This window comes from Eurosta solidaginis, chromosome 1, assembly GCF_040869045.1.
Source record: "Eurosta solidaginis isolate ZX-2024a chromosome 1, ASM4086904v1, whole genome shotgun sequence".
Classification (NCBI taxonomy): Eukaryota; Metazoa; Arthropoda; class Insecta; order Diptera; family Tephritidae; genus Eurosta; species Eurosta solidaginis.
Window position 1 is genome coordinate 175,650,388 of NC_090319.1, and position 14,042 is coordinate 175,664,429.

The following is a 14,042-nucleotide window of genomic DNA, read 5'->3' on the forward strand; positions in this document are numbered from 1 at the left end:
AAACCAATTTTTTCTTCCAGGCCTTCCTTTTCTTTAATGCTTGTTTCACTCGCTAATTCTCTCATAATAGCCTCAACGAAGTCCCGTCCTGACTTTGTAAATTTAAACACCGCAAATAGTTTCGAGTTTTCTAGATACATATTAGAATTGGCTTCGAGTGTATCTGACTAAATATTAAACTGTGAACTATATTTAAAAATACTATTCACTTTATTTAAGTAAACAGAATGCTTAGTTCCTTAATCTCCAAAAGACGAATGATAATGTGCTTTGTATGATGGATAGCTTTATATACCTACTCAAATTATTAAAATGAATTTCGGGTATACAATTCGTAACTAAAAAAATTTATGTTATTAACAAGTTCCAATAACGACCTTACGGCCGTACTGAATTATATATACCTGCTCAGACGCGTATTTATGCCCAGGGTTGTTTAACTTTATTTGATGTAAAAAGTGAAGTTGCAGCTGGACGCAGGTAGACTTTATGAATTTAGGTAACTGAATATTTCACAAATAACTACTCTTAATTTGACGGAGCACATATTTTAACATTTTTTTCCATAAAAGTTTTAAAAAGGCCTAAAAATAGGCATTTCGGAAAACAGGTATATCCGCCAACTTTTACCAAAAAAAAACAATATTTTTTTGTTTCAATCCTAAATTAAATTATCTTTAATTGGTATATAAGAAAACGACAACCGGCCGCCTTATTTACTCACAAAACCATTTTAAATACAACGAAAAAAAAGAAAAATTTCAAATTTTCCCAATGTTGAAAATTTGTCAACTTTGAGCGGCTCTACCTTGTAAACTATAATTTTCTGTGAAAAAACAGTTATATATTCTTGATCCCTGGAAAATTCTCTATTAGAAACATGTATTAGATTTAGCGAACGCTTTCATGATTTTTTTGATTTTTGCCATGCTTTAACGGCAAAGGCGCCACTGTGCAGCGTAGCTGCTGTGTTTTATCCTCGCTGTATTAAGTAAATGCCGGTGTCGAACACTACCAAAGCCGCCTCGTCAGCTGTTGTCAGTGTCAATGCTTTAGCACGATATATTAGGACAGGTAAAGTTGAACTGGCTAGTCCGTAGGGACTAGAGGTTTACGCCGATCACTTTATCGACGGGGGCGGCGTAGGGTCTATTATTTACCGGCGGCGGTGGCGAGCCGGCTTACGCCGGTGTTCTTACTCAAAAAGCTTGATTTTCCTATTTAAAAAAATATTATTTAGGAAATGGTTTGTTTGTATGTATTTAAGGAAATCAACGTTTTGGCCATTTCGGAAAGATCTGGGGTTTTTGCCTCAAAATCTCGCAGATCGTTCAAAAATGTTCAGGAGTAGCTCCTTTCGGAGGGATTGCCTTTCTTTAAATCATTTGGGGCTCCTTGGCGGTCACGCACAAAGACGACTTACTGTTGCTATTAATGGTCTATTAATACACATAATGCTCGTGGCATAGGACGCCCCCAGTTTTTCCGGCTTTTAAGAGCTATAATCCCGATGTGCGAACAGTAGCAATCCCGACCACCAGTTACTACCACGCCTCCTGACCCTCAAAACTTATGCCAGCACAGAAGCTTTAGGACTGCGACTGCGAACTCATACCTTCGTCGACGCCACTTTCTTAGAAGATCTAGGTGTAGCTCCGAAGACTTTCTAACGGATGCTTTTGTCGCGCTATGCCGAAACACCTTGAAACGTTAGGGAGTGACTATTCTGCCAAGGATGCCGCCCTTGAAATAATAAGCAGTCTAAGTGAATGTCATTGCCTAACTCATAAAAATTTTACAAGGACCCTGGATGCAATTTTTAAAATGTTAACTGTTGTTTTCCGGCCTTATGATATAAGAACTTATTATGGATGACCGCGTAGCTTCAGTTTTTCGGCTAGTTCGACTGTTCGCTTAATTAGGCTAGTAACACACACGGTCATTAGTGCCAATGTCTTGGGAAGCTTTTGCTTCACCACTTTGAGTGTTCTTGCGAAGAACAAAGCCTCACCTGGTAAATATATGTGCCTACGTATTCACATTGGTAAAAGGAGCCGTAACGTGTAGATCATATTGTAAGGAATTCTGGGGATTTCTGATATTTATGCACCTTTTGCTAACGTTCGAATCGCTAAACTGTTGAATAAATCACTACAATATTCAGTATTGCAAACTGATCTTTATTTAGCTTACTTATTGGTAAAGTGTTTAAATCAAAACTGATTAGTTGTTACTCTGCTTGCGCTACTTGTATACTCTCTCTTGCCTCGTCCGCATATTTATCCAAAGGTCTACACGTTTCACCTTCTAGAACTGTTGTATCTCCTGCTTGGCAATTTAGTTATATACGTCTGTATGTGTGAGTAAGAATTTCGGTTGATGACTACATGTGTGTGTGTGAGATATCTCTTCACTTCGAGCTGCTGGTTATGTGCGTGCATGTACTTCTCGTCGCCTTCCATGTATGTGTGTAAATGATGATTGATGTGTTCATGTACACAAGAGTGGGTTGCTTTAATGTTTTTGTGTTGCGATTATTTACTAACAACCTAGTGATGTCAAAATTCGTCACAATATTTAAACTTGGTTGATAGGCTATAATCAAAGTGATTCACTCCAAGATACTAGTTTTAGATAGAGCCGCCAACTTTAGAAATGTCAAGGAAGACTTGGTTGTTAAAGGATGAAGTGTGATAATCAAATATAAATTTCAGAGGCTATTGTATAGTTCCGCAAATAAACAACAGTTGTTTGAATGTAAGGCTAAGTGATTTTTCACACCCTTCTAATACGCACATATATCCTCAACTTAAGTATGAGGTAAGAATCATTTCTAAGGAGTGTTTTTGCCCTTAGAATCTAAAGGATTTCGCATCACTGATTTCGCTTATTCTTTCAGCCAATCGCAATATAAATTTTTTTTCTTTTAATCGGCACCTTTTTTAGATAATTTGTTTTTTTAACAACTTGAGGACAATTTGAAAACATGTTCGACTTGGGTCATTTTATTTCAATTCATTGTTCATTATTAACTTTTTTTTAAATATGCAAATTTATTATATAACTTTTTTTATTGTTTTGTTTTAAGAACTTGGTGACCCAATTCAAAGTCCGTGTTAAGCTGACATGGAAAGCGAACTTTCGACCATAACCGACCAATTTTCGACATGAACAATAAAAGACTGTTTGTCTTAAACGAGTAGAAAATACAATATCGCTTTGGACGCCGCCGCCGCCGCGCCGCTATTTTTGCCATTGGGCGGCGGCGTGTGAAAAACGACAAAAATCGGCGGCGGCGGCGTATATCTCTAGTAGGGACCTCATAAACACCGAATAAGTCCATAGTGTTAAAAGAAATTTGCTCGTTGACCAAACTGAAAGTCCTATGAAAAACCAGGACCTATGTTATAAAAGAACTCCGCTCTCATGGCTAAGAGCTTTCTGGGGCTTATGCCTGACGAGTACTTATTTGGGGGCATGCGACGCCATAAGGCAGTGCCTAGGCAGAATATCCATCGTCTGTCTACTGTCTGCTCTTTTTAATATTAAGAGTGACTTTTTTAGTCTAAGGTTGTAAGACCACGATCCCCACGCTAGGTTCCACGCCTGGCCTGCTTGGTCGAATATGTGCATCTCTGGCATTTTTTAGTCCCTCCCATTAAAGTTGGGTGGTCTATGGCATAAGCTTGGAGGGGTGAGCCCTTTTAGCTAGTTTTTTTCATTTTCATATATTCCTTGATGCTCTTGCACCCATACTGATTAAAGTATCGTTGTAGTTGTCCACACAAGGTGGCATTCAGTGCAGACGTCGGAGTTATTCTAAAGGCTCCTGTCATGCGCATCCCTCTCTAGTTTTTTGTGGAAGGTTCGATTTTATATCGCTATCCACCAAACAAGACGTCCATAGCATAGTATAGATTTATGCAGTATAGGCTGATCTCCCCCGCCTCGGGTAGGAAAACGACATGAGCAGTTCTTCAAGATTAGGTTACAGGACTCATTCTTATGCACCATTCGAATATTATTTTAATCCGTTCCACAATCGCTCTACTCGAAATTTGTAGCATTATAGAAAATATACCTATGATCAAGTGTAAGTGCTGTGTGCTGGCTCTTCTGTATCATTACCCGATTAGAAATGTGCGACGAGAAGCGCTTCAAGGAACTTCACTACTATGTGACCATCCCCCGGTCTCTTTCTTTATTAGTCCCTGGACTATATCTACATGCTAAACGAATCCTAGCGCTGCAATTGTAGTGTCTGACGAAAGCTTGCTATTACAATTTATGTCTGACGAAAAGTAGCAATGTCGTTTTGTGGCTAACGAAAAGTAGCAATTTCTCTTCATAGCTGACAAAAGTAGGAATTTTGTTTATACCTATATGACACAATTTTATTTTGTATTGGATTCCAAGCTAGAAAAATGGACGAAACTTCAAAATACAAAAACAATTTCTACCATGAGAAAGCGAGTTTGACATGTTTTTGTTTATGTTTTAAATTTTATTTTTACATTAACATATCTATATATATAAAAATCAAATTCTGTGTGTGTGTGTGTTCGCTATGGAAACATATTTCCCACACTTCAATCATCACCAAATTTTGGCTATAGGTTCCTTCGTGAACAGTTCACCTGGTCTTTCTTCGCTACATCCGTAACTGGTTAAATAAAAAGGTTTATGTGGCTTTCTCTAAAACGTTATAATTCCTTCAATTTCTTTAATTATTTAATAATTATAAATTAATTTCAATAAGGATATTTTAATGTTGTTAAAACTTTAACACTTCACTTTTTACAAGTTGGTAAATTCAAAGTAAGTATACGTATTTTAAATAAATACACAAAAGGATCGCGTCCACGATTGCCGGCTAATAGTTCTTCACTGATTGTGTCGGGGACGATGGTAGTTAAAGCGTGTGCGATGGTAGTGAAAGCGCCTTTCCACTCGCCGCGCACGGCTGCGCATGGGAGTTTCGCCGCCGTCTAAATATCATTGGAGGCGGCTTAAACATCCTGCCCGCCCTGCAGGGAGGTGCTAGTCGGCACCTTCTGCAGTTCCTGCAGGGCGCAGATGGTCGTATCTAAGGCGCGAGTGGTGTTGCGTACTTGGAATTGCGCCGTTTGTAGGCCTCTTGGGGTGCGCGCGATCGTTCGCTTGGCCGTTCCTTCCGGTTTGGGGTTGCCGTTGGTGTGTTTGTAGGGCGCGCCTTTTGGGCCCTGCAGGCGCAGGTGGGCTTCCTCTCGTTCTTCCTCTTCGTGGGTTTCGGCTTCCTCGACGGTTGGGTGTTTGGCTTCCTCTGTGCTGGTGCTTTGTGCTGCCCACGTCGACCTTTCCGTCCCTCGTGTAAGAGGGTGTGGTAGGCCAGGCCGCAAATTTTGCACGACCCTCGGGAGTCGCATTCCCCCATTGTATACGTGGGGGCTAAGAAATTGAAACCATAGCCTTGGGCCCTGGCCACTGTTGCAAGCTGCGGTGGCCGCATCGCCTTAAAGGCCAGGCTGGTCCGCAGCGCGTGGTAGCGGTGGCAGAGCCGACACTGGAGGCAATTATCGGTGTCTACCGTGGGAGCCAGTGGGCAGGCTGGTCGAGATGCTGTAGCATTAGACGTCATGCCCACTTATGCAATACATTTGCGGCATTGCGCATCATGAACTTCTATGCCAATACATTTTTGTAATAGCATAATCATATTACAATATTATGCGACATAAATTACATTGACCTAACACAGCGGTAAGCCAACATCAATGGAATGCCGAATATGAAACCTTTGTCAGTTCACACATTACAAATTTTGCTTAGTCACTCACCCCGGTCAATACACTTGCCGATCGTCAATGTTAGTTTGCCACCAAAATACAAATCTACATATATGCATACTATTAATACAAATCTACATTTATGCATACTATTAATACAAATCTACATATATACACACCACTAATACAAATCTACATATATTTAGTTCGTAAGTATTAGAATAATTATGAATGTATAGGTTAAGAAATTGTGTATAAAAGGGAAAGAATTTCTTTTAATAAAATCAATCACTATCTGACATTCAAACTCTCCTAATCTTTTATTGGAACATTTCATGGCGATCCTGCAAGTTCAGATCAAATCAGCACAACTGCTAAAAACGATCTGTTTGGAAAAGATCCTGCCAGTTCAATCTTTTAATTAAAAGGTTGCTGATAAAGCATCGCTAAAAAGATTTTATCGGTAAAGATCCTGCCAGTTTGAAAAAGCAGGACATTAAAGAAATCCTGCCAAATTGGCAAAACAAATATTTTGGAAGGAGCAAAGGATAAATAACGCATATGTATACCCAAATGCAAACACAAACCAAGGAATTATTTCCAAGCAAAAATCAATTTAACGCATACGCATATACGCAAACGCAATTGCAAACACAAACCACAGGAATTATGTTCAACCACCGAATGGAATGCATTAATTTCAAACAATCAACATACGAGCAATTTTGACAGGCGATCTTTACATCTTTTACAACGCATAAAAGGGTGGAATAAATCTGAGCAATTTAGCAGCAATAAACAATTCAAGTAAATCTCAAATAATAAATCTAAAAATGTTACAAGCGACAGTAAAGGCAGCCCTGCCTAAAGTGAACGGCAAATCAAAAATTTGCATAACCCCTCTGAATGCTCCTGACAAAAATAGTCATGAAGCAATAGAAAATTCTAGGACAGAGGAAAAAGGTAAAAACTTGGAACAAGAAAAATTTTAAAACCAGCCTATAACAAAAAAAAAAAAGAAAAGAATGAAGAAAAGTCACAAAGAGAACCTATAAAAATATAAGTGAAGCGCTATATAAATTTGGTTTATTTACGATGTTTTTTTGTGCTCTTCTTTCATAAAAAAAGTTTCTGGCACTTTTAATGTTTCTTATGGTATTAGTAAAATATATGTACATATATATACGTACTCACCGTAGAGGTATCTGAGGTCTCGAAGACTAGTGTTTTAGATAATTTTTTCTAGTTTCCAAATAATAGCAACATGTGCCGCCAAATTGGTTAATTTATATTCCAACAAATTTTAAAACTTCACTTTCTATTAGAGATGTCAATATTTTATAATTTCGGAACCCCGGGATTTCCGGGATATTGTATGGTAATTAATACCGGGATTTAGATATTCTTTAGATTTCAAACACTTAACCTACGAAAGTGCACAATATTATTTGGGATAACCTTTTATTCATGCATAAGGTTAAAATTAATTCAGAAATAAATAGGTTTCAAACTTCGTTGCATAATATTTTCAATTCAAATTCTTGAGAACCATTTAATCTATTGTGATCTGATAAGTCAAAGAAATTTCATAACATCCTACTTATGTGTATGTTCTGCTTTTAATACTAAGCAACATTCAAAAAGTTTTGCTACATTCAAAAAAGTACTACTACTATAGGTTTGTACGTATTCGTATGTATATGTATGCGCGCATGTTATATTAATATTAGGGGGACTCATGATAGCATATAAACTTATAAGGTGTAAAATTATATCCATTTACATACGCGGTTATATGAACGCACCTAATAATACTCTTGATAAACTTGATTGTTTTTCAGCTGTATTATTTCCAAAAAAATTTTTTTGATTGTTATACAAATTAAAAAATACCAAGATTAAGTGAAAAATCAAAACTAAAACGCCTTTACTTGCTGATGTTGGAGATTTTTGATGAAAATGCCGTCTGTAATGTCTGCAAGGTTGCATTCCTTTGAGTTTACCGTGTTTACACAATGAAATGTGCGCGTAAATTTATACAAATTGTGTAAATGATTTTTCATACAAAATTTGACAGCTCGTGCGTAAACTAGATAAATGTATACGTTTACACACTTTATAAGGCATTTATACGGTTACATGAGTCCCCCTATTGAATTAGGTAAGCTTTAAAAAGCGGTTTTACATTGTGGATAAAACAAGTGTGATAACTTCTGCATAGACGTCAAAATTACAAATAGAATGGATCACCTGATTTTTTATTGATTATCGCTGTCTCATTCTGTATCTCTTTCTATCAACCGCTGAAAATAGCCGGCCTTATGCGACGCCATATTGAACACCCGTCAAAACGCTGCCAAAACGCTTAAAGGCTCCATTACTGATACTTAGCATAGACTTGACTTGGCTTGCGAACTGTCACTTACAGTTCTGTTAAATTAACATTGCATGTTACTGATTACTCAAAACTTAACTTGACTTAGAAGTCTGTTGAATTTTGATTTTCTATGTAAGTTCTAAGTGACGTTTACATTTTGAGATGCCATTTGTTTGTTTCCATTTCATTTTGACATTTTGTCATACAAATTGGCATTTATTTAAAAATAAATTTCAACGCTGATTATGATGCCAGATTTTATGCGCCAAGTGGAGTATAATCGTGGCTAAGTTGCCAAGTTTACGCCAAGTCAAGTCAAGTCTATGCTAAGTATCAGTAATGAGGGATTAAAAGTAGCCATATTGAACATCCTGTCAGGCACTTGTTTACCACAATGGCGGTTTATCCACAATGGCGGTTTTCTGACGGCACTTCCTTTTTTTTAAGAAATTTGGAGTCCCGAAAATGCTAGAATTTGTATCAAAGTTGAAGTCTCTGGATTTACATCGTTAGCATGCGATTGTCAAATAAAAATAAAAAATGTATTCAAATAATTTTACATGCCAAGCGCACCAGTAAGAAATGAGCGCATGTATGGCAATGGTAATGGGGATTTCCTTTCTATCTTATTGTCAATATTTAACAAGTAAGGAAAGCTAAGTTCGGGTGTAACCGAACATTACATACTCAGCTGAGAGCTTTTGAGACAAAATAAGGGAAAATCACAATGTAGGAAAATGAACCTAGGGTAACCTTGGAATGTGTTTGTATGACATGGGTATCAAATGGAAGGTATTAATGAGTATTTTAAAAGGGAGAGGGCCATAGTTCTATAGGTGCACGCCTTTTAGAGATATCGATAAAGGTAGACCAGGGGTGACTCTAGAATGTGTTTGTACGATATGGGTATCAAATGAAAGATGTTAATTAGTATTTTAAAAGGGAGTGGGCCTTAGTTCTATAGGCGGACACCTTTTCGAGATATCGCCATAAAGGTGGACCAGGGGTGACTCTATAACGTGTTTGTACGATATGGATATCAAATTAAAGGTACTAATGAGGGTTTTAAAAGGGAGTGGCCCTTAGTTGTGTATGTGAAGGTGTTTTCGAGATATCGACAAAAATGTGGACCAGGGTGACCCAGAACATCATCTGTCGGGTACCGCAAATTTATTTATATATGTAACACCACTATACTGTTCCTGCCAAGATTCCAAGGGCTTTTGATTTCGTCCTGCAGAACTTTTTCATATTCTTCTACTTAATATGGTAGGTGTGACACCCATTTTACAAAGTTTTTTCCAAAAATATGTTTTCCGTCAATAAACCAATCCAATTACCATGCTTCATCCCTTTTTTCATATTTGGTATAGAATTATGGCATTTTTTTAATTTTTCGTAATTTTCGATATCGAAAAAGTGGGCGTGGTCATAGCCGGATTTTGGCCATTTTTTATACCAAAATAAGGTGAGTTGAGATAAGTACTTAAACCAAGTTTAGTAAAGATATATCGATATATCGATATTAAGAAAATTAGTTTTGATTTGGGAATCTTTCAATCCATTTTTAACTCACTTCCCGGTGACCTAGAGACTTGAAGCTTGGCGCACAGTTCGAGGCTTGGTGACAATAAAATATACAGAAAACAAAATTTCGCTAGGTGGCGCTAAGTGAGATAACTGCAATTCCTTAAAAAACGAGGGGAATCTTGCAATCGATTTTTGAGTAACTTCCCAGTGAGCTAGAGATATGAAACTTGAGCTGTAAGTCAGATCTCGGTAATAATGCAATATTTTATCAAAAAAATTCCGCTAGGTGGCGCATGGATGGAGATATTCGGAAAATTAATTTTGATTTGGGAATTATTCAATCCATTTTAAACTAACTTCCCGATGACCTAGAGACTTGAAACTTGGCTCTTAAGTTAGAGGCTTGGTGACAATAGAACTTATAGGAAACAAAGTTCCGCTAGGCGGCGCGCTAGTCAAGATAACTGCAAATCCTTTAAAAACGAGGGGAATCTTGCGATCAATTTTCGATTAACTTCCCGATGAGCTAGAGACATGAAACTTGGGTCGTAAGTCAGAACCAATCAAAAAAATTCCGCTAGGTGGCGTATGGATCAAGATATTGAGAAAACTAGTTTTAAATTGGGAATCTTGCAATCGATTTTTAACTAACTTCCCGGATATCTAGATACTTGAAACCTGAAATATAGTTTAAAACTCGGTGACAGTGCAATGTTTGATCAAAAAGTTGAGCTACGTAACGCAGAGGTCGAACTATTTAGAAGACTAGGCCGTACCTAATGGCTATCCTGCTGAGTGTTGCAGGCGTTGTAGAATTCCACGTCGTTGAAGGCCCAACTCAATGCATACTTTTAGGAGTACGCGACTTTCACCACGATTCTTTTAGACTTTCAGGCGTATGCGAATTTCACCGCGATTTTCAGCTGTGCAAATTAAGTAGCTGAAAAACGAGGTGGAATTCCTTTTTTATGATGCGAGGTGGAATTATGTTGTTTTCGCCAGCGTTCTCTTAAATCTTGCTTTTTTGAAGAAATAAATAAAGATAAAATTTTTCACTTAGGAATTACTTAAATTACTAATCAAAGTTGCAATTGCCTTTTTGTAGGCAGTACTAAAAAATTTAAAATAAAAAGATGATAAAAAATTTTAAGGAACGGTCAACTATATACCACCTAACCTTAAATAAAAAGATGAAAAAAAAATTTTAAGGACTACCTTTATATAAATGGACCAGAAATAGAAGGCAATTTTTCCTTTAATACAGACATAGTCTTGTTGAGTTTTGACTAAAAAACTTTAGCAATAGCTCTTGTAAAAGAATTTTGGGATCTAAAACTGTAAAGGTGGAGCGCAATCTTTCAATTTAAGGCAAACCATGTACTTGGGATAAACTAATTGATTATTTAAAATTTAAACACGCGCTCTACCTTTATAAATTTAAATCCCAAAATTATTTTACAAGAGCTATTTTTAAAGTTTTTTAGTCAAAATTCAACAAGACTATGTCTGTATTAAAGGAAAAAGTGCCTTCTATTTCTGGTCCATTTATATAAAGGTAGTCCTTAAAATTTTTTTTTCATCTTTTTATTTAAGGTTAGGTGCTATATAGTTGACCGTTCGCCAATTGAGCAATGTGTCCAAATCTGATTGTAAAAGAGACCTTTCTTCGCTGGACGCATAGAATAAAAAAAATTTACATCTTTGCAAGAGAAAAATTAATTATTATTATTAACTTATTTATTTGGGCGAAATGCAAAATTTTCTTGGTAACATATTCTTGGAAAAGACACGGCGATATATATTGTATGAGCAATAAAGTTTCCAATTGGGTATGTAGTCCAATATTGTACTTATGTCATTTAATGAAATTTTTTTATTTTATATATTTTTTTGCTTATGTCAATAGAAAAAACATCGCATTAAGACACAGTGTAGCATTTTCAACAAACATGAGATATAAAGAAAAAATCTTATAGCCAGCTAACGTAATTAATACTAATATAGTTACACTATTAACTATTAATAAAAAATTACGTTGGTGTCATGCGAATTTCATCCTTTTATATGCACAAACTTTTTAGTCTTGAAAACGATATAGGTCGTATCTTTTATTAAAAAAGTGGTCAATTTCGATACCATTCGCTGCCATAACTTTCTAAATTTTCAAAATTATTGCAGGGGCTTCACAAGGCGATTTCTATTCCCATATTTAATATGTGTTCCAAATATGAGCCTAATCGGAGTACAAATACGATTTGTTTAAATATTTCGATCCATGCGCCACCTATCTGGAATTTTTGTTTTATTATTGCATTTTCATCGAGTTCTGAACCATATTCCAAATTTCAAGCTTGTAGCTTATCGGGAAGTTACTTAAATTTCGATTACAAATTTCTGTTCGCTAAACAGAGTTAAGCTAAATAAAACCCCTTAAAAATAAAGGCTATTATTTATTATATTCTATTAGATAAATGAGTGATAATCTTAAATTATTTTCTTAACTTCAAACTTTTCACTAATATGTATATTCCATATTCAATTTTTAAGCACAAGTGAGACGAAATAAATTTTTGTCAGTGGATGTCTATTCTTCATTTTGTTTTCTAAAAAAATAGCGACAACCAATCAGCGAGCAGAAATGGCGCTGGCATGTAAACAAACCTAGTCGGACTTGGTAGCTTTCAAAATTAACATATCGCATTGTTTTGTTGAATGCATTTAAAAATACTTCTACATGCCTTCAATAAAACAAGTCAAACAAAGCTTCATTGTTTTCGTACAGGTGACCGAAAAATATAACCAAAAATATTACTTCAAAAGTCATTTTACACGAAATTATCGCAGCTGAGTTCCTAATGGGCACAGCCGAATACTTTCCTATGCGATGCGCTTGCCTAAGCGTTTAAAAAAAAACAATTGCGTGAAAGCGCTTATGACGTGACGACCGCTGCCCTGATGCCTTTAGGCCATTTGTACCAAACGCAACGGGAAGCTTGGTCAATGCACAGATACATCACACCCCCAGATCTAGTGGAAAGTAACTATAAAATCTTGGTTTATTTTAAGTTATGCACACAATGCCGAAGACTTTGTAAATCGGAAAAATTGTTTTTTTTTTTAATTTCAGAGTAGATTCTTTTTTTTCTTATAATGACTTTTACTTTTGACTTATGCTTATATATGTACATTGAAACATACTTTACAGATGTTGTTGAATTTCGATACACAGGTATTTGCTAGTAACAGTATTCCAGACTGTCCCAGATGTGACTCTTACTTCATAAAGATATCATTCACATGATCAAATAAACGAATTCAAGTTACTTGTGCATGGTGAAATAGACAAAGGTCAAAAATTACAAAATATTAAATCACTGATTAGCATAGCTAACCAAATCAAGAAATGCTGAAATAAATGTATTGCAAAGGCAAGCTTGAATCTGCAAGTGAAATAGTCTCGCAGTCTTAAAATATATATATGGGGAAGATCAAGAAATGCCGGGCCTTTAAATAATACAATCACATTTTATGTGTTTTGGATATAAAGAGGAACACTGTGCACAACTATTTGACGTCTACCGTTTCAGGTTTTTAAACGCATTTTTCTTCACCTTCACTGCACTATAATCTACAAGAAGCACTTCATTATGTTTCTTATTTAAGTGGCAATCCATTTCTACTTAACTTTAAAAAAAATTATGTTTATTTTTGTAGAAAATACCAAAATACAGATTTACAATATAAAATGTCAAAACATTGAGTCAGAGATACCGTCGCTATTGAATGCGAGAACCACATTTTGGATTTATGATTGGAAATTATTTTTTTGGAAATAATATTTTTTTCCAGTTATGTTTTATGAATGTATTAACTCATTTATTCGTGTTTCTTATTTATTTCAATCAGAACTGAAGCATTTAATATTTAATTTCATTGATTTCGGTCAAAATTCCCCGAATAAAACTTTTTAGAATCAAGCAAAATGTTTTAAATGAAATATGGCAGCCCGGTTATTTATAACTATTTTGGCACCTTCAAACCAATCACACGTATGTTAGCCATCAAAAATACCAAACTATCAACCCTGAAAGCGGATATTTGAATGGAAGTGAATGAAAAAGTGAATGCAGTCAACAAATTTTGCAATCACTCGTGAGTGGGAGTGCTCTCGATGCATTCACAATCACGCTGAATGTTTTTTTTTTACAGTCATGCAATCACTAACGGAATTTTTGAATGGAAAAAATGAAATCGCATTCAAACTTGGCTTATATATTTGAAATCACCCAATCATATTTGTAAAATGAATCAACCTTGATTTATAACTGTATTGATTGAATCATTTGACAGCTCTGCCACCAACTCATTAG